Here is a 23,992-nt window from a genome sequence, read left to right as displayed (position 1 = left end):
CTCTGGTTGGTTCACTCACCAGCTGTGTCAGGAAGTTAAGTCCCACACATTCCAGGCATCTCCGGGACTGGTCCCGCTCTGCTGTGTTGTATTTCCAGCAGATGTCTGGGAAGTTAAAGTCTCCCACAAGAACAAGGGCAAGCGATTGTCAGATTTCTCCTAAATGCCTATAGAATATTTCATCCGCCTCTCTGTCCTGGTTGGGTGGCCTATAAGACTTCCACTACAGCATCTGCCTTGTTGGCCTTCCCCCTGATTCTAACACAAAGACACTCCACCCTCTCTTCACTACACTTGTACTCAGAGCAATCATAACAGTCCCTAACACACAGCGCCACCCCACTGCTTCTCCTTCCTTGTCTATCCCTCCTAAAGAGCTTGTAGCCATCAACTGGTGCACTTCAGTCATGGGAGACATTCCATGATGTATCTGTGATAGCCACTACATCATAATTTTCCTGTTTCATCATGGCTTCAAGCTGGTCCTCTTTGTTACCCATGCTGTGTGCATTGGTATACATGCACTTCAGATGGGCTGATGTCCCCAGCACCTTTGTACATTTAGAGGTCCTAAGTCCGGCCTGAGCTTTCGCAGGTGTTACCATGGTTACTGATCCATCAATACCCCTTGCATCTTGTTGTGCTGCATGTCGCTGTCCCTTGCCTCCACTGAGATGGCAGAATGAGGGTCGTCGCTGGCACAACAACCCACAAACTCTGGTAATCTACCCTGGGGCTTATATCCGGGAGTTCCAGTTTTGCCCCCTTCCCCCTTCAAATCTAGTTTAAAGCTCTGTCAATAAGCCCAGCTAACTCCTGCCCCAAGATCCTTTTCCCCCTCTGCGATAGGTGCATCCCATTTGATGTCAAAAGGTCTGGCATCCTGTATACTAACCCATGATTGAAAAATCCAAAGTCCTGCCAGTAACATGAGTCTTGGAGCCACAGGTTCATCTGTTGAGTTCTCCTGTAATCTTCCTCATCCAGCCCTGCAACTGAAGGGATGTAGAAGAACACTATTTGTGCTCCCGACCCCTTAACCAGCTTTCCCAAGACCCTGAAATCTCTCTTCATTGATTTAGGACTTCTCCTGGTAATACCATCACTACCTACCTAAAAAAGCAAGAGAGGGTAGTAGTCCTTGGGTCTCACTAGAGCGGGGAGTTTAGCTGTGAGGTCCTTCACCTGGGGCCCAAGGAGGCAGCAAACTTCCCTATGAAGCAGGTCCGACCTGTATATTGGGCCTTCAACACCCCTCAGAATGGAGTCACCCACTACAATGACGCTTCTGGGGTTCTTTTTAGAATTGGTTTTAATACCTGGTCTGGAGCAACCCTGCCTTGGTGGACCTTGATCTTCCTCCTTGTTTGACTCATTTTCTTCATCCTTCTCTGCTTCATTCAAAAGTTCCAGGGCCCCATATCTGTTGTGAAGGGACACCATGGAGGGTGAGGGAGGTCGGGAGAGGATTTTCCTGCCTCCCTGAGCAGGGACCTGTTTCTGGCCTCCCCCATCTCTTAGGTCCCCTCCTTCTGCCTGGCAGCAAGAGGGTGAGGGATTGTCTGCCTCTTTCGGAGCCTCCATGTGCTCCTTTTGCTTCAGGGGTGCTAAGGTGTCACTCCACCCATCAATTTCCCTTCCACATGCCCTAATGCATGTTTGCGTGGCAGCTCGTCTGGGTCGCTACATTCTTTCTGGTGGTGGTTTTGACCCGAGTGGAGACCATAGCTCAGTCTACTTGTGGAGGATGATAAGATGACAGCTAGCTCAGATAAGCTCTAGAGCCAGTCAATGTACTGGACAGGAGATCTTGTAGTATTATTCCACACATCATTCAAGAAAAAAAGAAAAAGACTGGATAAAGTTAAGTATTTCAATGTTATTGCCTGTATTTATGTTTGGTGGCTTTGTCATACTGTCATATTGTTATTTTTTATAGCACTCTTGTCCTCCACACAGTACTTTATATGAGATGAATAGTATTATTCCACTTTTGCAGTAAGAGGAGGGAAAAGACAGAGAAGTGATTTGCTCAAGGCTGTTTCTCACATCACAAGTAGTGAGGAGAAGTGCTCCCATTCTTTCCAAATGCTAACCTTTAGCCAGTCCTTTTCCACTGTAACATATGACTCACTGTACTGTTCTACTCATTGTTCAATTGTTCCTAGTGAAGTCAAATGTGAAACTCCTATTGCCTACAAGGGAAAAAACAATAAAATCCTGTAACAAAAATCCAGACTCTTTATCTTTAAGACATTTTCAAAGAGGTTCTACCTATCTTTCTTAGGTTGTTACATGGGTCCATCTTTGAATTTTCTGAGTTTATGAGACTTTTTAAAAGAAAAACATCTTTTTTTTCACAATACTTAACCAAGATACAGAATGTTAGCTATAGCTCAATTTTACAATGAACAGCAGTTTCTACAAATTCAGGTGCTTTGGTTATGATCTAACAAGAAGGCTTAGTAAGACTGAGAACTGGAGTAGAGCTCACCAGTCTAAGCCACTGAAACATCTCTTTTAATAAATTTCACTTCCATTAACAGAGCTCTTAACTTTTTTTTAATGAAAGTTCAGAATTTTCATGGTGGGTCAAAGACTACTGGATTTTAAAATTAATATTTATTTACTTTTTAAATGCCCAGAAGATATCTAGGAACTGTCAGAAATCTTGGGACCACAGGTTGAAACTACTGACCTCATCTCATGACATTCTTGAACCATGACATTCCCAAAAGAAAAGCATTCTTTTCCTGTCATGCAGACCACCATAGATGGTATTGAAAAAAGTGCAACTGGTAAATTGTATTGGCATTAGTAAATAATTGGTATTGCCCAATGTTATGACAAGTGCTAATGGGTCCAAACTGCAGTTGTGGAGGTTCAGGTCTGATATCAGAAAAAGCTTTCCAGTAGGAGAGTTTTGCAATCCTGGAACAGATTTCCCAGAGAGTCTGTGGAGTCTTTATCCTTGGAAGTTTTTCAAGATTTGGCTAAGCAGAGCCATAGCTGACCTGACGCAGTGTTGACAGTGGTCCTGCCTCAAAGGGAAGGCTGAGTTATATGACCTCTATTTCTATGACACCATGAAGGGCAAAACAAATTATTTATTTTTATAACATACTTGGATTTCTTTTAATATGTCTGAATGCATTTGTCCTATAAAGAGGTAATAATTAGGTACTTTCAGTTCATAGTGTTACAATATATGTTAAAATAATGTTCCACAAAAAAGTGAGCTATTGATTCAGCATTCTTAAAAGAACAATGAGGAATATCAAGGAAAATATGAACCATAAATATTCAATATTAACAGACTTTAACTTTGGAAGCAAGTCTATTCTCATTAAAATCTGCACTATAGCTCTTACTGACTTCATTGCTGGCACTCAACAAAGGTATAACTGAAGACATGCACAGCCATCCTAAATGGCCATGGACGTCACAGGATTTGCCCTCTGAGCACACTGGGGAAGCATATTGCTTGCTGAAAATGGAGCTGTGCTGTCTGGTGAATCACAGACTGGCTGTGGGTCATATGGAACAAAAGCCTTCCATGGAGCTGTGCTTACAGAAGTGAGAGACCTGCCTATATGAGTGGCACTCCAGGAGCCAGCCAAGGTAGACTCCAGCTTTGTTCATGCCAAAGCACAAAAATATTCATCCATTTGTTTTAACTACATTTTTTGATCCTTGCATATGTTGAAACTAATTCTGGTAATGGGAAATACCATGCAATTATATTAATTTTTATATGATTTTTTTTCAGTTTATCAAATCCCACTGATGGCCCAATAGTACATATCCAGATTCTATCAACTGTGTCTCTAAATTAACTCAATTTACATCCTGTGTCTATAAAGTTTTCTCAGCCAGGGTTTATTTATGGAAACACAGCTAAATGGTAATGTTTAATGGTCAGTGTCACTGCAATTACTTTTCAAAATATATTTGAAGCTGGTTTGATTGATATTGGCCTGCACTTGGTAAGCCATTCTTGCTCAGCAGACACGTAAACAAAGGTTTAACTTACATTCCTTAAGTCACACTGCATAACATTTAAAAAAACAAACCCAACCCTTTTGGTCCAGACCCAATAATGATTTTAAGCATTGCAGCATCTAACTTTTAGGTCCCTGGCTTGCTGTGAAATGAATTGCAGAGTTGCCTGCAGAATGAGAACTGAATTGTAGTTCAGCTCCTCACACAGGTTGAAAATTGAGTCTGGAAGTCCTATACAAAAAGCCAGAAATCATCTACTAGCTGTAGGTGAACACAGAACAAGGATGTGTCTGCATTCCTGTCCATCCTCATACTTAGGTATTTGCGTTAAGCCCTAAGGTAATAAAAACAACAGACTTAGCACCATGATTGCAAAGTAAATTTTTAGCTATATTCTATTTGCAGAAAGTTTATTACTTCAGTTACATAGGTTATTTTGGCATGAAGCTCTCAATTAATTATGTTATGTCATATTGGCAGCACTCCTGACATCAAAGAATTCAAATCTGTTTTTGAAAAAAAGCCACTGAAGTCTAAAACGGAGTAGAGAGATGGAGGCTTTCATGCGCAGAAACCCCTTGTTCGTGTTCTTTGACTGGTAACTGAGTCCTGGAGCTGCATGAAATCAATTGAACTTTATATTGCAATACATTTAACCCTGATGTTTCTGCTTATATTGTATGTTTATATCAAACAATCCCCATCTTCTTCAAATAACAGAGCAAAAATCTCCTGTGCTAAGACAGGGTGGTTGTTGAAAGACAGAAATCTCAGTGAGACTGTGGTTCTGTAGTTTCATCAGTCTTGTCTACTGAGTTAAGGTAAAATATTAAAGAGGCTTTTCCAAGCGTCATGAATCCCTTTGGGTCTCTGGTGCATCCGTATCCTTTGGCTTTGGCATCTTTTTCTGCCCATTGAATGCCTTCATTGAAGGAAGAGAACCTTTAGCTAATTATATTGAGGAACAGCTTAAGAAATGATATCCAGACACTTATTTTCCATAGTATATTTATACAACTGATCACGCTTACCTTGGTATTGAGTACTTCATCACTAGACAGTAATGGAATAGAAAGGAGAATCTTGGGAATATGGATAGGAAATCAGAACTCCCCAAGTCCTAACTGAGAAACCTAAGCACTGGTCCTAGACATTGGTTTGCTACCTCTCTTCCCACCCTTGGAAATTTTTGGAATATGTGATTGAAGTTTCTCTCTTGTCAGCTGCAGATGGTCTTGATTTCCCTCTCTCTATTTATCTTTCTTTGGCTAGGGAAATCTAGACTATCATGTACAACAGGTATTCTAAAAGACTTTTGTGGACAAGACCTACACTTTTGATCTCTATCTATTTCTGTCTCTAACTCTATAATGTGTTTGTAGCTAATTATTGTAGTATCAGTTCTGGTAAAATCAGTGGTGAGCAAAACTACTTTGTAAGGTCAAGATCAAATGCGGTAGTGCTAAAATTTTTTAATATTTATTTCTAAATTTAGGCAACTGTTTTAGAAGAGGTGTTTTAGAGTGCAGTTTTAGACTTGAGATCCCTAAGCATTGCTTCAGATTCTGAAATGGCTTTTATCTTCTGAACCAAAGTGACCTACCCAAGGAGGTGCAAGCAAGCCCAGAGGAACAGTCACTGTGTACACAGTGCTGGTGCTGGCAAAGCTGGCGGGTCCAGCTGGCAGTGTAAGTAGTGCACGGGTGCTCGTTGTGAGGCTGGTGTCTGACCCACAGCAGGTCTGACTTCAGCAGCCTCTGAGTATCATTCATTATTCGATTCTGCATCATTTTGGTTTTCTTAAAAAATGAAGACTTTAATCCTTTTTAAAGCCAATGACAATTGCTCAGTCATCTGGGGGAGCCCCGTTTTCTATATCTTTAGATTAATTAATACTATATGTGGCAGATTATCAAATATTTCTTGTGGTAATGGAAAGCTGAAAGAGAGCAAGCAAATACAAAATGAATTAATTGCACAGCTATATCTGGAAATAACAAATTTTTTTGCTATTAACAAAGAATTGCTCCTAAGGGGTCCAGTTCAGCTTTTTTTATTCACATTTGATAACTTTTTCTCATCCTGGTACTGGAATTCACAACAGGATTTCCAGGACAAATTCAGGCATAAAGGTCTATCAAAGAGGATATCAGAACATGCTGTTGGTGTTGAGGAGGCAAGATTTTATTTTAACAGACTCATGAAGTAAATATGTAAGTAAACGTTCTTAATAAAGAACTGTTTTTAAAGTGCCTAATAGCATACTATAAGTGGCTTAATAAAACTGCTCAGACAGACTTGACATTTATAGGGCTTTTCTGTGGAGTGATATATAAATAACTGTCTTAAATAAGATCATCAACCAAATACATTTGCGTTTCTTTGCACCTGCAAGCTAGCCATGTGAAAGAACATAAAAATAGATGATCTCTTTCAATTTATTAAAAAAAAGAAATTAGAATAATTTTTTCCACAGACCTTGTACTTAAATCCACACCAGGAAAACAAAGTAGGATATTAATGTTTAACATATATCTTTAAATGTTCTCAGTATTCATCACATTTATACTTTAAAATGTGAGAAGTGCAAGGTTTATGGTGTTGAATGAATATCCAGACATCTAGACTGTCTTGGTGCTGTTCAGTGTCATTTCATGGAACTTTCCATCTGCAAAGACCCCATAGAGCTTTCTAAAATGTGAAGCTGATGCAACTTCCATCCTGTCACTTGTTCACCCTGCCTTCACAGGGTGTGTAGGTATGCAGTACTCCTGGACCTCAACTATCTATCTCTGAGGGATTTAAGGAGGTAACGTTAACACATTGGACAAGATGGACATTTGGGAAGGCAAAATGGCCAAGGAGCGCTTGCAGTGCTAAAAGATCTCAAACGTCTTAGCAGATTATAACAGGCCTTGGTATGCTGAAGTCTTTTTGGGTAGAACCAGCCACTAAACCTTGTCATGTGTCTTATGTGTCTGCAAGATAAACCCGCTCAAATAGATCATTAATTTATTCATCCCTATTCAAAACACTTCAATCTTCCCATGACATGAAGTGAGAACCACACCAGAGTATATAATTCAGTAATACCTTCAGTATATGCTTAAGTCTGTATTGTACCAAAACTGCTTATAAAACCCCCATGTAATATGTTGAATGGAAATAATCACCCTAACATCTTAAAGAGGTCACTTTAACCTTCTGTCCACAATATAAATTATCAGAGAAGGTATTTTATGCAGTTCCTAGCTATGTCAGTTATTACTGTTTTTCAGTCTGTGTGGTTGGATTTATATTTTCTTTTGGCTTTATTCAAGTTAGTTACAAATTTTAGTAATTGAACTATTTTTTTTTTCATTTAAACTGTCATGAGACAGTTATAGTGGCATGTCTTAGAGTCCCATGATCCATAACACGGTGTGTTTTATATTAAAGAATATGTAACTGTCTTAATAAAAAAAAATAAAAATCTAATAGCAATTCTCTTGCAGGCATCATAAACAGTAGGATACTGTCAAATATACTTTTCATATCTCTGAACTTCTCATAACCTAGATATACAGTGAATTAGCCGAAACCAAAATACATATCTGCATAATCTAAATAACAAAAAATGATAAATGTGTAATATATATTTCCTCAGCTGTTAACTTTTTTTTACCCTTTACTGAATAGTTTAAAATGTAAAAGATTTTACATGAGTTTTTCTACAAACCTATTGACTACTTTAAACCAAAATTGTCATTTCATAGCTGAGGAACTGGCTGATTTGGACCAAATATGATTTCAGGTTTTTTAATTTCTTTGTTGTCCTCACATATTTAGCAAATCAGTAAATTGAAGAACTGCAAAAAGTTTCTTTATCTTTCTCTTTGGTGTTTAAAGTAGCATGCTATCAATATTTAAGGATAGTCTGTTAAGATTGGGTATGAGATTTTATATGCATGCAATTATACATTAAAGAGAGAGCACTCACAAGCAATAACCACATGGAAGCAGCAGCAGAGCTCAAGCTCCAGCATTTATTTATTGATAATCAAAGGAAATTGATAATAAAGGACATTTTTGCAGTACAGAGATAAACTAAAGTACCTGATAATATGATCAGAGGAATTGTTCTTCAAATGTTGCATTTAGTATGTATTCAGTACTGTAGAAGAAAATAAGCAGCATGACATTGATGTGAGCTGAACTATATTTTCCCTGAAGTTCTTCGATTATTTAGTGTTATTTAGTTGTTAGAATCAACATTTTCCAGACAACAGGATTTATTGTTCATTCTTTATGACTGTAATTTACTATGACCTTTATTTATTGCAGACAACTTCAGTAAGGTTATTATTGCTACTAAAGAAGATACCTGAGTTCACAAGGCTTGTGGGTCCAGTTCACTGGCTTTTGCAGTGATTTACTGTGGCGAGGTAAGTGTGTGTGCCAAGTATAGAAGATGGGAATTTCACAGGGCTTTTTTGACAGGTGACAGCATAGGTCTTTTTGAAGCAAAAAAGGAACAGTAAGCAAAGCCAAGGTCAGATATTAAACTGTTACTGAATGTGAAATTAACAACTTAATGAATTCACTGAATAAAGGGAAAGGGATTATATAATTGTAATTTAGTGTTGTCATTTACATACGTACGATTTTACAACCATGTGTCAGCTTTTTCTGAAAATCTCTATCATCACTAAAGGTAGAGCTTTTCTCAATTATACAACTTGCAAGTCAGAAGTGTTAATCGAAACCAGTCTGTTTGACAGGAAAATGTTGCTGTTCTCTGAGGATGTTAGAAGCAAAACATTTTTGCTCTCATCTGCCTTTGCCCTGTGGCTAATGAGCAACAACTTTTCAAATGTGTCTTTCAAAATACTGTCCAATCATGTCTCCCCATGTGAGGAAATAATGCAGCAAAAAAGGGTGATTAATTTGTCTTTATTTTTTCACTCCACAATTTTCCAGCAGACTGAAAGTTAAAAAATGGAAAAATGTTCACATGAAGACAAAGGAAAAACCTGACTCTGTTTTCATTAATATTATGATACAGTTTTCAAAAGCAAGAAAACAGTGAAGAGAAAAATTAAGGAAAATGAGAATGTAAAAGTAAAGGGTTTCTTTTTTAACCATCTTTCATTTTTCAGTGCTGGGTTGTTGGAATCTCTTTCTGTGATTCATTTGTGAGTAATTCTTAGGAAAAGCTTTTTCTTAGTCAAAAAAAATCAGTACTGGATAACTTCTGCAAGATATTCTTCATCCTGTAAGAGGTCAAAAATACATTATTTAAAATGTTACTGATTTCTCAATCAACAGAGCTAGAGAATACTCCATCCCACCATTTTTTTATGTTCAGCAGAACATTTCTATAGTGCTAAGAAATCTATCCTTGTCTGATATCAGACATATGAAAGCCAGAATTAAAAGGCAAGATGTGGGATACTTTAGAATGGGCCCATATAGAGAAAAGATAGATTGCCATATAAAATATTGTGAAATGAAGGACTTTGGTTCGTCATTTGATATAGTTTTTTTATCTGTACTGGCAGCTTGAAGACTTAAACTGCTTATCCTGGGTTTAGTTCAGAAGAATGCAATTTGAAAGGGAAAAATGCACACAGATCTAATAGGCTTGGCTCTATAGATCTTGTTTGTTTTGTTCTTTGCTTCATTTGTAATGATTTATGTTATTTTCTGATAGGAAGTGAAGGGTTACTAAAGATGTGAAAGTATATGAAACCCTAGAAAACCTGCTAAAACTAGCACCACACATGTATCAACCTCATATGTAATCTACTTCACTGGAACATTAGCTTGAAAATATTGAAACTTTCTCAAAAATAGTCTATTCTGGTAATTCTTATTCTATGAATTCAATGAAGCCATGAAAACTTGAACATCATAATAAATTATATTGATACACACCAGAATGTTATTTACCTTTTGAAGTCACGTACTAGTTGTTAAATTAACATTTATTTGAGAGTTTATCAGTAGTATGTTTAACACGTGCACTGAGATTCTACCGACTTAAAAAGAATCTTTAAAACTAACTGCATATATATTCTTTCTTTAATTATTCTACTTTCTCAGCCCTCTGTGACTTGGGATAGCTGTGGCCTGAGCAGTATTTGTACTGACAGGAGGTTTAGCCTCCCAGCTATCAGTGTGCTTGTTTTGTGAGGTTCTTCTGCTGAAGGATAAAGGGCTGGAGCTGATGCATAAAGGCTGGCTTTTGTGTCCACCCCAGTTTTACACAAGGGTAGTTCCCCTGGATGTAGATCCCAGTCCCTGGGAACAAAGCCATACTTTCCAGGCTCTGATTAAAGCTTCCTGTGTGAAGACCATCAATTTACTTTAAGTGTGAAGGTCATCACATTGTAGGAAAGCAGACAATTAAACTACTTAGGTGCCACTAAAGTGTTGTTTAATCCTTACTATGAGTAATATTTTTTTATGTTTTTAATTTCCAAGATTAATTTGTATAGTACAGGGTGGGACTTTTTTTGTTTGTTTTGGGGTTCTGTTAGGGCTTCTTTAGGAGGTCTTCTCTTAGGGTTTTTTTGCCTTTTATTTTTAACATATCTGCCGATTCTGCTTTTATCTTTTTTACTTGCCTTCAACTGTTTCCAGAATAGTTCCATATTTTCATTGTTTCTCTTTCATATTCCTGTAGGATTCATCAAAATACCATATTTGTGTTACTACTCAAGTCACACAGGTGAAAGAACATTGAGCTTTTGGAAATATACTAGTTTCTTCTACAGTGTGATTCTTCATCTGGCTTTACTGTCTGTCCTGAAGTCTAGAAAACAGAAGACTCAAAGTCAGCCCTGTTCTTCAATATATGGTGATTGTCTTAGTATTATATATTTTGTTTTCTTGCGCTATACATTTATTTTTTTTAATCAGTTTAGATTTTTGGTTCCTGTTCTATTAATCAAACTAATGTATGATTTGAATGATTAAATTTTCAGTTAACTATAAAACAGATGGGATGAAATTAAAGCATGTCTCTGAGTGGCTATATAATGTGTCCCTTATGCTAGATTTGAATAATACTACATTTCTGCCAGCTGTTAATCTTTTTTAAGAGTGGACAAGAAATTCTGCAGGTCACTGTTGAACTGCATTACAGCATGCAATATGCATTTAAAATATATGTTCAGCTTTTTCTGATTTGAAATGTGCCAAAGGAAAGATGTCATGATGAATAAAGGTGGCCATACAAGTTTCCCAGTACACCTTATGCAATGTATGTTCCCTCGCCGAAATTCAGTTGGCCAGAGTATAGATAGCCAGTGCAATGTTGTTTTCAGGCAGACTCAATTTCCCTATATACTTTTCTGAAATGAAACATTTCTGGTACAAAAATAGAACCTTCATTCTTTCCCCAAGTAAAGAGTCCACTATTCAAATAAGTGACTGGACAGAAAAAAATATGTGATTCCTCATCATGTGGTCTTCAAAGCAAGTCAGTAAGGTGTCAAGGAGAAATAACAGTCTGGGACAAATAACAGAACTGGGTTACAATTGCTTCATGTCATTTTTGTCCAGAAGCCTCCTTTTCCCGCCCTCACCGTGTACCAGCTTTGTCCTCTCCATCCAGTCCTGTACCCCTACTGCCTTCTTTACACACTGTAGCTCTTCCAGACCAGTTTTTTTAGTTTGTAAGGTCTTTGGACCCAGGACAAGGCAGAGGTCTGTGTTTGCACAGTGCCTGGCATGTTTCTTGGCTGGGGCTTAAATTATGATTACCAGTAGTCACTGGTCAAGACAAAGAGTATGTAAGAAAAAAGCAGTTGGCTAGATAGGTTACACTGTATGGAATAATTATCTTTAAGTGTGGAGTATTAGAATGCTTTATGATCAAAGAACTGTCAGAAGTGTGGTGAAAAAGAGGCAGTAATATAATATGTATCTACCTGATCTTCCTCATTTTCTGTTTTATCATCACTAGTAATGGCTTTTGGAATTGTTGACTGTAGACAAAGGAGGTGATAAAAAAATAAAAAAGAGGAAGTGTTGTAAATGTAGTTGAAGTTAAAAGCTTACATTTAAAAGAATTGGGTTTTTCTCAAATAATATGGGGTTTTTGCTAACATCTTGGCATAAATATCCATCCTATTGTTTTGGCACATTTCTGAGCTCTGTTAGGAAGATAAAGTATGAAACTGAATTATTTATGATATTTCATAAGCATCTTGACTGAATTGTTTGTTTTTCTAAACTTTATTTTCAACCTTTGAAGAGCAATTGGGCCTGGGTTAGGGAGAAGCTTTTAGGATTTGGGCAGCCCTGAGTAATAGTATTAAAAGATTTTTTTTTTTTTCTCATGACACCAGAAGTCAGCAGCACAAAATACATGAAAACAAACCTCCAAGAGTGCCAAAAAATACTTTTGTAAATAAAACCTATGAAAACCTCTGATATCATCCTGGTGAGCTAAAAGACACATAGTTATTGTCTTAAAATTTGAAACATTACTTTGTATTTAGGTGATCAGCAATGACACCAGAAAAACAGGCTTTCATGGGCAATGACTGGACAGTAGAATTTCCTTCTGTCTCAAGTTAATGCAAGAAAATTAGTGCAAATTAAATTGCACATGACCCATCAGTTGCTATGGACTTGATTTAGTGCAGATGTCTGAACAGTAAACATTCGGGATACGAAAGCCAATATCCTATTTAAAATGAGAACATGGGGTAAGGGGAAAAATTACATGAGTTCCAAATATTTTTACACAACCTTATTTTTGAAAAATCAACTAGCAAACACCATGGGGAGAAATGTTTTAATTAATGTTCTGCTGGAGATAATTAGTTTTACTAAAGACACAGGGTATGAGATCAGGTAATACATGTTTTTAATGATGATAATTGAATTTTCCATAGATTTCTTTCCTAAAATATTTATCTGTTTTCATTATTATCCAAGACAAAGACTTACTTTGATTTAAAGATCCTTCATCCCATTTCCTCAATGGTAGTGGGAAGATGGAAAATTGTTCTAGAGATATCAAGATATGTTAAAAGGATTTCCCATATTTTTAATGTCATGATTCTAGTCCATTACTTAGTCAGTATGCCATGCTTGAATGCAAAATATAGTTCAGCAGAAAATAAAAGGCATCTTGAATTTTGCATCAGTAGTGAGAAGGATGAAAATTTATTTAGGCAATTACAATCTTTCAATCACTGAATGATTGCTGTTATCTCACTGAAAAGTAGATGGCAGAGTTTTCATCCATCTGTTTGCATTATTTGTTCATTACATCAGATATAGAAATGCACAGGACTACAATTATGCTGCTTTTACATGATTTACAGCCCTCTGCAGTTTTTATATTAATCAGATGTCCAAAATATGTTATCTACCTTTGCGGTTCAATAAAAAAAAAACCAACCTAAAAAAAATAAAATTTTTTAAAAATTAGGTTTATCTGAATTGTTCATAAATTATGACTGGTTTCAACTAAAAAAAAATATTTAGAAAACAAAAGAAACATTGGTCATTGACATTTTGTAAACATTTTTTTCTTTTAATTTTAGAAGGTGATTTTGTTCCCTTTCAAATGAACTTTTTTTTAAGTAAGCAGGAGGGTTGTTGTTCAACTGAAATGAAATTAATCATTTTCACTTAACTGTTGATGTTTGTCTAAATCTGAGTTTATCTAGACAACATTTTTTTTCTTTTGATTTGGTCATTTTATTGAAAAAGCTATTGTTCACTTATCTTTTTTTTTTTTTTTTTAACCCTGAATAAAAATTATATTTACTGACTACTCTGAACTCTTCCTACAAAACCTAAGGTTTTTTTCATCTTTTTGGACTGTATTTAATTTAGGGCATTCATACTGTATCTTAAACTGCTATGAAAAGTCCTCAATGGTTAAGATAGGTGCACGAGACCTAAGCAGTCAGTCTCTGGATTGAAAGAAATAGACCTCATCTGCATGAGGTAAACAACTAGCTCTGTTAGGGCAAAGGCATAAATCTCAGTGGAAGACATAGCCCATAAAAGGTATCAAAGAGTCCCACTGTATTAGCTTACCTTAAAGCACATGGTAATTTATCTTAGCTCTGCAGAGACATGAGATAAAGTAATAGCAGAAAGAGGAGGCTCACAGCTCTGTAAATAGATTCTCTCCTGAAAGCCTGTTTACCCAAGGTGAACTTCTGGCTTCGTTGAAAGTGGTGACAGAATTCCCATCAACCCTATCTGTACCAGAGAAGGGTTTGAAAAATGTTTACTTGTTGTTGAATGATGTGAAGCTGCATTTATCCCAAGACAGATTATGTACCAGCACCTTCAGCATCACATTCATTAGACTTGGAATTTGCTTCACTGAAATTGCTGCACTTCATTATGATCAAACAAGGGCAGCTCCCCTATCATTGATTCAATTTAATGAAATTAAAGCAAGTGTAATTTGTTCCTACATCAGAAAAAGGGGTAAGGCACACTAGAATAAGACACCTTTATGCTGATTTTATATCAATATTTTTATGTGTTTGTGTACCAGGACAGAGACAGTGGAACTGGAACTGGAATTTGACTTTTTACTAGAAGGTAGTATCTTTCATTAAAATATTTATACCAATACGAAAATTGTGATGGCCAGGCCATAAGAAATGGGAGCATTTAGACACATACCTATCTAGTTGTTAAGCTTAGATCAAGGCTAAATTGCAAGCTGGCTGCAGTGTATTTGCAAGGAACTCTTCAGAGGTTTGAATGATGTCACTGGGACATTTTCAAGGCAGCAAGTCTATGTAGTCAGTTATTTTCTCTCCCAGTGACTGGGTGTAAAACATGCTTCAGGAATGGTGCAAATTTTAAAAGCTACACAAACTGTAAAGTCAACGGTCTGAATTATCTCCAGTGTGTTCTGGCCGCCTGTGGTCGCACAGTGCCACGTGCAAACTATCTGCATTCCCAGGGAGGAGGGGGCAGGAGAAAAGCCAAAAGTCAATGGAAGTTCAGTAGCAAAGGAGAAAATTCATTGCAGTGCAGACAGCCTGTGCCACCCACTTAGTCCTCAAAACAAATCTGCAGCGGTGCATATGCTTGCAGTTAGATGACTTTTGGAATAACGTGAGACTTTGCTTAGTATCATAGGGCAAAAAAGGCAAAAGAAAAAGTTTTAGTAAAATAATCAGAATATCCATAATTGCTACAGGTGGGAAAAGAAAGAATCTTAGAATCCCTGTTCAGGCATCCCCTAGTATCCAGCTGACGGACATTACAAGTAGAAAATTATATAAATGAAATGGAATTTGCATCTAATGGAAGTACCTGGTTAGGTGGAATCCTGACTTTATTTAAATTATTAGAAATTATGTTACAAATGGTGGTTTCAGTAATCGTTTAAGAAAGACCTTTCCCCTAGAACTAATATATGCAAGGTAACCAGAGATAGCAGCATCTCTTTAGTCAAACATGCTTTTTACATTATGCTTGTCTCAAAGAGCATTTGAATCAAAAGAATATAAGAATCGGAAAATACAAAGATTGAAACAAAAAAGATCAACTTTTAGGGAAAATGTTTTGCAATACCCAGTCATAGCTCTGAAATAGCGACCCAAAGCTGTGTAATTTATGATTTTTCAATGGTGACCAATTAAGAACAGTGGTGACATTGGTCTTGATTAAGACCGAGGCAGATGGTTAAGATGATCATTGGTCATTTTGAAATCCTAGAGGTATAATTCTGCCAAACAGTTTATTTCCAAGAACAATGATATATTCTCATCAATACTAGGATTACTTGTTGAAATTGAAAGCTAGGACTAGAAATCAGAAGTAGATACCTCAACACCTTCATTTAGACATCAGGGAGAAATTCAACAGCTCCTAGACATTTTATGCTGAGTGACTGCATGCATGGTTAATTGCTTTAGTTTTCTACCTGCAAAATAGGAATTGCTAAAAAAGATGCTAATGCCTTTTTACTCATGTACCTCATGTTGACTATTTGTCATAGACAATTAACAGAAGCATTGAGATTAGACATTAATATATTAAAAGCTGTGTTCTCTCTTTTTGCTTAATGAAAGACAGCTTGTTAAATTTCAGGATTCCCTAAAGTATGTCTTTGTTGATTCATTTATATTGTGACATATTGGTACCTTACTATTGGGTTGTTATATATTGTCAGTGCAAATTTAACTAGTGTTTTAAAATGAAAAAGCCAATACAACTCAACATCAGAAAAACTAGCTCAAGTTTTCCATTTATTCTACTCAATTTTTGTGTATCAATCACAGATGTCTCACAAAAAACGTTATGTATTTATAAAATCGAGAACAGAACAGGAGACTATGGTTCACGTTGCTATGAAGACTTAGAAAGGAGAAGGACTAAATCATAAACACGATCAATGTTATAACCTTTTCAACTTGCGTGTCAAACTGACACTTATTTCCCATTAATTCTGTTGAAAGTCAAAAGCAAAATACAGAAGACACATTAAAAAGGACATTTTAAAGACATATAAAATATCTGCTTGGAGTTTTGTCATGACAAAACATTGAATATGTTATGTCTAGAAGAATGAGTATTTTTTGTTATAGAAAGATTACCACAGAAAAAGTACAAAGGAACACAATCTTGAATTATCCTTTTTTCAATTTTTTAATTATGATTTCAGATTATGTTTGCATATATGTAGCTTTTTAATGAATGTGTATACACAGCTATAATCAATATATATATTTATTTCTGTACTTTCTTACAAAACCATATATATGCCTGATGAAAAGTAAAGTTATTGTAAATTTAAAGGCACTGAATTTGTGACAGTTTGACTAAAAGTACACAAGGTTTATTGTTATTATGTCTGCAAATAGTTTGTTGTTAGCATATGGAATCCCTGTCCACAGAAACATGTTATAGAAATAGATTTATAAACAGAGCAATATGCAAAAGAAAATAACGGTAAATTTTGAGCAACATGGCTTCTGTGAATCAGAATTCTTTTTTTTTCAGAAAAATAAAGGATAACATAGGTATAGATCCCCACACTGTACTAATTCTCTCCACACTCATTCTTCCCTTAGGCTATGGAGTGAAAAAGATCATTTTATGGCTTCTGTAGTGCAGATAATTATACTACGAAAATGGACCACATATAAGTGTTTAACACAGATCTATAGAAGCAGGAGTTCCAAGAACATCTAAAAATCTGATGAATAGTCCCAGTGACTTTTGCTAGTATTTGCTCACAAATCATTGAAGAACTTCTCTAGGTATATCTGTAAGACTTAATACAAAACATGGTAAACTTATGTTAGCTAGATCAGTTTTTTGTTATAGCATAGATTTCTAACAGAAATTAGACCCTTGAAATTCAGTTTTTGCTTAGTGCATTCTAGATAGTTCAAGCAAATCGCTTCTTCAGTAAATATAAAATCAGTTATAGTTGTATAGGTGACTTCGGGAAATGAACATTCACTTTTTTATTTCAAGGGACAAAGTGTTAATAATGGCTAAAATTTTCTTAATACTGGCTGGGTAACTGACAGAAACTTATGCTGCAAAATAGAGCAGCTTTGGTAGATATACTAAAATATTGGCCCATATCTTGAAAAGATAAAAAGTTAGAAGTGCTGGGTGATTCCAGCTTTATTCTCAAAATGATGACTATCTGGCAATCACTAGTGATTAATCTATACCATTCGATTAAATCAAGGTCATGATGAGTTATTGTTAAACATTAATTCAATTCTTAACATTATGAATGCATCTATATTTAGCTTGTTCTATAAATATTACCCTTAGCTAACTTTCTTCAGAGCTTCCTATAGCTATCCCTTGAGATACACATTAGTTGAAAAATTATGCATATATCAGGGAAGAAATTCTACACCAGGGAGAAACCTAGTCAATTTTAATATCCCATCATGAGAAAGCAGAAGAAAAACACTAATGGAGAACTTTAATGAAATCTTCCTAAACAAGATACCAGCATGTAAACCTCTCGGATTGTATGCTACAGCATAAAGCACTAAATGGACAGTTTCAGTAACTGTCCTCTAATTTCACTACTTTTACTACTTGATGAAGTCACAAAAATGCATTCTCCAGCTAAATGAATGAAATTTGCCTTTTTGGCCAATACTTATGCTTAGTGTTAATTACAGAAATATGTATTAGCTAGGAAGAGCATCTGCTGTGGAGTAATGTATGCACCCAAATATTACTGAGCCAAGAGACTGGGCAGATGTTTTTTTTTTTCCCAAGAGAGAAGACTTCTGCAGTGATTTCACAGTAAAAAACAGCTTTTTTTTTTTTTTTTTTTTTAAAAAAAGAGAATCTTCTGAAAACCATTAACGATATATATATATATTTTTTTTAATTTATGAAGCCATCTGCACTTGCTCTTAAAGTCTAAGTTAATAATTTGAAAACAATAAAGAGCAGAAAAAATGTAATCATTCTTTATAGTCTTTTTCTTAGCAACTCTTAATTATATTGTTTCATTACTTTAAGTAAATTCTGAACACTTTCTATGACTAATGCAAAGGCACCAGTTTTTCCCTGTGAAACTCTAAACTAGAACTAATTCAATTCATGTTGGAAAGCAAAGACCATAAAACTAAGTAATTGGGTGAAAAATCAGGGACTGATGAGTGATGAATTCCTCCTTACATTAGTGTCCATTTTGTGGCTTGTAAACTCTGCTTTTTCAGTATAATGGTTTTATTGCAATGTTTGGGTTCGTAATTAGGTTTTTGAATAGTGCTTTATATATTGATATTAAATACAAAATAGATGTTTAGCATAAATTAGTTACTCAATGCAATCTTTGAGTGATTTTTGGATATGTGGATTTTTAAAAACATGCCACTTCAGCATCTGGGAGTATTAGCTGTAAATGCTGTTAGCTTGCACACATTTTTTTATCCTCATCCATTCAGTGAAGCACAAAAGTGAATCTGTGAATTTTGCCAATTGTAAAAATTAAAATTTCTTTAAATATTAGAGATGAAAGCCTGTGTCTGAGACAGAAGCTGACCTTTCATAATCTCAATATTCTGTTTTCCCAGAAATTTTCTTAGTATGTTCTCATGAGATAGGATATCTGGAAGATGGTTGAGAAAGGAAGATTCAAATATTTAAGTATGTAATTATATGTATCTCTCAATGTTGATGTAAATCTGTCTACCACTCTTTTTACGAGCCAGGCTACAGTTTCTGCAAAAGTTGGATTTCACTGCTGTGTGTTGAGAAGGAAGCTGACATAGACCCTGAACCTTCTTTGCCATCATTGCTCTCCCATAAATTCTTTTTGTTTACCTTCATGAGGAAAACCTCTCTAATACTAGTCTACTTCAAAGGCTTCTTACAAAGCTTGGATTATTTCACAGATGTTCCAATAAATAAAGTACTTTAATTCTCACTCATTTTTTCTGTGATTCTTTTTGTACTTCCTTCATCATTCCTGAGTTTGTCAGAAGAAAGTGTGTCTTTTTTATGCTAAGAGATAAAATGCAATGGAGAACAATATTAATCAGAAAGAGAGGCATAGCACTTTTACTAATACAGTGATGAAATCATCAGTATACTTCAGTACCAAAGTTTTTACCTCCCTGCTTTTTTGTCCTTGGGTTTTTTGGTTTGTTTTGGGTTTGTTTTTTGCTTGTTTTGGTGTTTATTTCTGCCCTGCTTGGAGATTTATTTTGTCTGCTGAACATCATATTTTATCTCTGTTACAGAATCTCTGGATTTTTCATAGGCATAGGCTACAGAAAATAGAATATTTAGTCACTTGGATGCAAAGTAACTATTGGCTTGATCGGAGAGTTTGCAGTCTTTTTCGTACTCTTGCAATGGTGGACATACTATTGTCTTCTCTCTTTGTGATGGACAGATGGCACTCTTACTTTCTATCTAACATGCCTCTGAATATCTCAAGGGAGGCCTTAAATCTGTTAAATCTAGTGGTTATCTGAAGGTGCTGGTAAATGACTGAATTTCTGTGGCAGAGACTGAGAGAAACGCTTTTCTTAGATCACCCAGACTAAGGATCATCAATGTGGGAGCTAACCATTTCACCACCTGAGTTTAATGATGTTGTTTGGCCATTCAAAATTAAAATCCCAAGAGATAGATATTAACCCAGCAGTAGTTGTGTCCTTAGAAGCCAGAAGATGTGTCAGTTTGTGCCTGAGGAGATGTTCCCTGAATATTGTTGAAAATCAACCAATAAAGTTTCTTTCAATGGATTTGAGTACTACAATTGTTTTTTTCTGTCATATGCATTGAAACATAGGGGAAAACATCTGGTCACTGTTATGTATCCAGTCCTTACAAGGTGGAAATTTCCTGCCATTTTGATCAGAACCTATAGAGGCTATAAATGCTGTCATTTATAGGATGTTTACAGTGCAGGAACAGTGCTGTGTGGCTTTTGTTTAAATAAGAATCATTGTAGTTCATTGTATGTAATTGTTAATGAAGTTACAGCTTGTAGTTCCATAACTGTCCAGAACTCGGAAACTGGAATAATGGAAAAAACCAACTAGTTCCTTTGGTTGTCTCAAGGCAGAGTTAACTACTGAACTTTTTCTAACAGAAGCCTTATTGATGAAAAACTGTAAGGGATAGAAATGCCATATCCCATATCTGAGCTGTTTATCCAGCAGATGAATATCATCACTGTTTGAAAGGTTTTACTCATAACTCACCTAAATGTCTTCAGCTGCAATTTAAGCTGTATAATGCATTACAAAAAGAATAATTTTTCATAAGTTAACAATTTTTTACACAGCAAAACATGGAAGAAAAACATGGTAATACATCTTCTGTTTTTTCTATACAGAGCAAACACATTTTACTCATCCCTGAATCTCCCATTTGTTTTCTGTCTTTCCAGAAATATTCTATCAAGCTTTTCTGTCTCTAATAAGAGTGACTATTTGTGTAAAAAAGTTGATTGTTGCAAACTTACTATCAGATTGTGTTCCACTAATGTGCGTATGAACTTTATATACAAGTCCAGAAGTTGTGCTCTGTCTCACACTCAGTCAAAGTTACATACACACACTGGAAGTCCTCTGCTTTCCTCCTTGTTTATTTGCATTCAAGGATTTTTCCCAAATGGTTCTCTGTTTTTTTTAAATTAAAAAATTTTCACTGTCCTCCAAAATGTGTTTATGTATGATCATATGAAAGCTTAAACATATATATTACTTGTTTCATCTACAAAATTATGGATCAAATGTATGCTGGGGACCTAGTAAAGGCTATTGCAGAATGTCCATTTGATAGTTAATCCAGTTTGATTATTAAATATTGAAGGATACTTTCTGAGCAGAGTTTTCCAGCTGGGTTCATGTGTAACCATCTTGAAGTGGCTTTATCAAGACTGTATTCCCCCAGCTTCCTTACAAGAACATTGTCAAGACTCTTACCCAGCACAGAATAAATACCATCTACTGACTCTCTTGTGTCTCCAAAGACTATTTCCTGATACAGAGGACATAGTCATGTCACTCTTTTATCTGACATGATTTGTTCTTTACAAATCCATCTTAACATTTTCTTATAAGTGACTTGTAATATACTGTTTATTTTTTCTGTATTTTTTCAGGATAAGAAGTTATACTGAATTATTGCTAATCCCCTTGGTTATACTTTTAAAATCAGGCACTGTATTCACTATTTTCTACGCTTCCGAAACCTTATCTATTATGAACTTCCAAAACAACCATTAAAATCCCAGAGATCGATTCACTGTGTTTTATTAGTGCTTACACAGTTTAACCAGGAAGGGAACAAAACCACAGTTGTTAAAGCACACTTAGCAAGAACTTTTGTGGGATTTTAGAAGAAATAATGTAAATGGTTGAGATAACACACGAGAAAGAAGAGTAGGTATCCTTCTTGCTTTCTTCTCTCAGTTCTTTGGCATAGCAGTAAAACCTTGTATTTCTCCATGAAGTCTGAAAATGTTCTAAGCATGGCATTTTAAAGTCAGTTTTCAGGTTGACATCACAGTGAAAGTTAAAAATATACCTTTCCTATAAGGAAATTGTTCTACAGAAGGCTCTCTCTTGCCAGAACTTCATAATCATAGAATCACAAAATCATAGAATGATTTGGGTTGGAAAGGACCTTAAAGGTCACCTAGTTCCAAACTCCCCTGACATGGGCAGGGACACCTTCCACTAGATCAGGTTTATGAATGCTAGTATTTTAAGAGGTTGATAAGATTATTGTATATCATGGATTTCATCATAAAACAGATTAGATCAGGTATTGTAAAAGTTATACAGGACATAACAGATGCATTAATGAGAGCAAAATAGCAACAAGGAAGCACATTACTAGCCTTAAGAAGAAAATCTGTCATAAATTGTGTTAACTGCATTCTGGTTTTAGGCTACTAGAGAAAATTACCTATTCCAATAACGTATATAATGGAAAAAGGTTTGATGTGTGGTTTATGCTTGCCATTTAGCCTTTCTCATTTTACCACTGTAAGCTTTATATGGAGCCTTATTCTTGGCCAGGACTTCAGTATGTTACTTAAATAAGTAAAAAATAATACAAGTTATCTGATAGTTTTGTTCTGGGTTTGTTTTGTTTTAGTATTCTATTTGGAACAAAATAGAGATTATTTCAGGTCTATATTTAAAGACAAATTTTTGACTGGTCAGCTTTATAGAGAAGTTACATACAGAGCAGACAGGTGCATATTTTCCATTAAAATTCCCCTGGGCATTGAGAATGGGATTTTCCAGACACCACAGCAAGCTTTGTAGCATTTGCAGCATAATGAAATTAAACAACCTTTGTTATTTACATTCTCAACGTGGATTGCACCTGGGACTTATACGATTGAACATGCACTGCTGAGGAACCACTTTTGTTGTTACAACATTGAGTCTGGAATAGTGGTTCTAAGGACTGTAAAGCTGTTTCATAACCTCAGAAAAAGCTGTGAGATGGTTTTTACTCTTTCCTTCAAACTCTGACGAAACTCTTGTTTCCCAGCTGAGTCTTGTACCATGTCCTCTTCTAATTACTTAATGCTTCATTAAATAATTGGAGGATCTTATTTTTTCCTTCTGGAGCCTTTTGGAGACTCTAAGGGGTTTTTTTTGTGTTAGTGCTTAGGAGCAGATGCTATCAGTCATACCTTTGACAAGAGTCTATGACCTTCAATGTGGCATTACAGAATCATAGTATGGCCAGGAACAGACATGAAAAATGAAGCAAATAAGAGAAGACCCAGCAAAGAAATAACAACAAAATAACCTGAGGATTGAATTTTTAGGGATCATAAGAATAGAATCTAGGAAAATAAGTACTTTTGACAACCAGAATTAAGTTGTTTTTAAACTTTTGGTCTTTATAGGCTGGTCTAGTCCTTGCCTTCCACCACAGGAAATTTCTCAGCATTTGCATGTATTCTGTGGTCTGCTTCAATGGGTTTACAGTAGTTTATATGGAAAAAGCTTTTATTTGAGTAAGAGAAGACAGTGAAAGGTTGTAGAGCAAGTGATCTGAAAGAGGACTTTCACCTGAAAGCTTAGGTAAGACGGTCCCAAGGAAATACTTCTTAAATTGTGTAATATCTATTATCATTAAAAAACTCTACATGCAATTTCTTATTCTGTGACAATGAAGTGGGTCTTACAATAATGCTTGAAGTCCTCAATTCTGCTAGGTTACCACGGGGCCAATCGTAATAGAAGAAAATATGTCCTTGCCCTCACGTATCCCGCTGAGGTTTCACCATATGAGATGCTGCAGCTATACTGCAGTAGTTAGACACCTATTTTAGCTGAACTGCAGTCTCAAGATGCACACTTTCAATCAATTCACTTTATGAACCCATTGTTTTTTTCCTTCAGTCAGCATTTTAAGATTTAATCAGGCCAGGCATTTCAATGCCTAACATCAGTATATAAATCATTCCCTTATAATACCTTTTTTAAATTCTGTGTATTCCAAGGAATTAACTTGCAGACAAATTAAAAGGCTT

The sequence above is a fragment of the Strix uralensis genome, chromosome 3 (assembly GCF_047716275.1).
Source record: "Strix uralensis isolate ZFMK-TIS-50842 chromosome 3, bStrUra1, whole genome shotgun sequence".
Taxonomy (NCBI): Eukaryota; Metazoa; Chordata; class Aves; order Strigiformes; family Strigidae; genus Strix; species Strix uralensis.
The sequence above is the reverse complement of the archived record's forward strand: the minus strand, read 5'-3'. Positions refer to the sequence as shown.